The sequence below is a fragment of the Amphibalanus amphitrite genome, unplaced genomic scaffold (genome assembly GCF_019059575.1).
Source record: "Amphibalanus amphitrite isolate SeventyFive unplaced genomic scaffold, NRLGWU_Aamphi_draft 000336F_arrow, whole genome shotgun sequence".
NCBI classification, from domain to species: domain Eukaryota; kingdom Metazoa; phylum Arthropoda; class Thecostraca; order Balanomorpha; family Balanidae; genus Amphibalanus; species Amphibalanus amphitrite.
The window spans coordinates 597862-600000 of record NW_024881831.1 but is presented as its reverse complement, the minus strand read 5'-3'; the positions used below and the strand labels follow the sequence as shown (position 1 = coordinate 600000).

At 45.3% G+C, this 2139-nt stretch overlaps 1 long non-coding RNA gene across 1 annotated transcript; it reads right to left on the bottom strand.

Annotated features, from left to right (window-relative positions):
* Nucleotides 1-1327: 1327 nt before the first annotated feature.
* On the bottom strand, nucleotides 1328-1709 carry LOC122388840. The gene is made up of 2 exons (XR_006257877.1): nucleotides 1627-1709; nucleotides 1328-1377 (listed from the first exon to the last, which is right to left on the bottom strand). It is a non-coding gene; the product is annotated as an uncharacterized LOC122388840 (long non-coding RNA).
* Between the last annotated feature and the right edge of the window lie 430 nt (nucleotides 1710-2139).

Sequence of the window (2139 nt, the reverse complement as noted above, 5' to 3'; positions counted from 1 at the left end):
TTATCGCCTGCTGTTTCTGCCGTCGAGTCGAGAGGCATTGAATAAATTCTTCAAAATTTAGGCTAAGGTAGGTAAAGGGCAGCCTGGGGCAAAGGTGACCTGACCCGAAAATGTGATTGTGATGTCACGTGTCAATCAATCCATGTGATTGAGCCGAACACATTTTTGCTCTTCCTGTCTTCCTGTCTACATCAGAAGTTACCGGAAAAAACTATTAGGTAAACATTCTTAGGTGTTGTTTTTTAGGGGTATGTTTCGAGGGGTATAATCATCTGACTCAGTCTTCAACATTACCCTGACACACGGTACGGTATCTGAGAGCGTTACTGGCGGCCGAACAGTGCTCGGCGCGGCGCGCCACCTTCTGCGGGCCAGAGGGATTGTTTGAACATCCCTCCTGCCGCCTAACTCGGCGCCCGGGCTACAGCGATATTCGCTAAGGGGCATTCGAAAGAAGCTGGGGCCGTATTCACGTCGATCATTTTCGTAAGAATTTTCTTAAGTTTGACCTACTTCTTAAGTAATTTTTTTTTTATTCACGTGAACTCCGTCGATGAAAACTTAAGAAGTGTCGACGTGAATACCAAAATATACTTACGAAAGAAAATCGACTTACGAAGTCGACATGAATACGGCCCAAGTCTTAAAGAAAGAGGCTTATCGATCATGAGGTCGGAGTAAAAGTAAGGTCACCTGCCGAGGTCATCGAAGTTGAAATTTCGTCGTTTTGAACACTTTTTTGACAATCGCGTATGACTCAAGAATGAATAAAGCTATACAGCGCCGCAGAACGGCACATTCGATGGCACTTTCAAAGCTCTATCTGAATGATGCACATTGATTTGAAACTTATGGTCAACGGCTAGTCTCCAGAGGGCAACAAGTCTAAAAAACGTTTTTGCGGAAAATGGCTTTCTGCAAAAAATTTTGACCTCAAGCTTCAGTACGTTCATTTGATCGGCATCCGGTTTCTCTTGTCGAGACACTTCGAATGAATTATAATGACCTTGACCAGTAGCGGCGGAACACCTTCAATTAAGGGGGGGGGGTCCCAACTTTTGGTCTAACGACTAACGACTAACGACTTTTGGTCCCATTCTCTCCATGCAATGTCCATGCAATGCCCATAGGACTAATGTTAAAATGCCAAAATCATTACGGTGCCCCGGTGCCACCCCCCCCCCGTTCCGCCGCCTATGATCTTGACAGTTTATATGTATATATATATATATATATATATATATATATATATATATATATATATATATATATATATATATATATATATATGTAGCCGCCGACCAGACTCAGTTCGAAACTCGGATGTCGTCACGGATCGGTGTATTGGACCGTGTGGCCCTCCGCACGCAATCGTTGCTGTAAAACAACGGCCCTAAGTTAAGCATTGCACAAATAAACATAAACGAGCGCAAACAAACGTGACGGAAATAAAAGGGACAGGCGAGGGGGAACATAACACACGCATAAATAAATAACTTGATAAAGGCAACCAGGTACATTGCTACGCGTCCATTCATGCACTTGAATATGCATATACGAAACAGTATAATTATATCGAAAGCACTTGATTACATGATTGTGCTACCGCGACATTTAGTTACGTACCGACAAATGTGCTCCCTGAGTCGCTTATCGGCTAACGAAACCAGAGGCACACGTCTCCAGAGGCACATTAGACGACCAGCCTCAACGGGGCTCAACTGACCCGCGCCGCGCCCCCGACCAGCGCCGGGGCGCCGGGCACCGCCCATATTCAGAAATGTTCATCCGCGTCAGCTATCATATTCGCAACTTAAATGTCCAGGAGATCCCTACTCGCATCAAACAATACATTTTACAATCCTGAGCACATTATTGGGCATAACATACACATTAACGAGTCAAATATCACAGTTTCCAGTTACTACTTTTCTGACCCTGCGGTCGCGACGGCGCAGCTACATTCCTGGGCCCTGCCCCAGGCTACGGTCGGCCGGTGACCTCGACAGGTCAGAGGGACCGAGCGAGCAATGTGCCAAGGCTGCGAAACCAAGGAAGAAAATAGGAAATCAGCAGAATGGTAAACGTGGACTAAGGAACATAAAATGACAAAATGGAAATGGCGCGCCTACAATATAT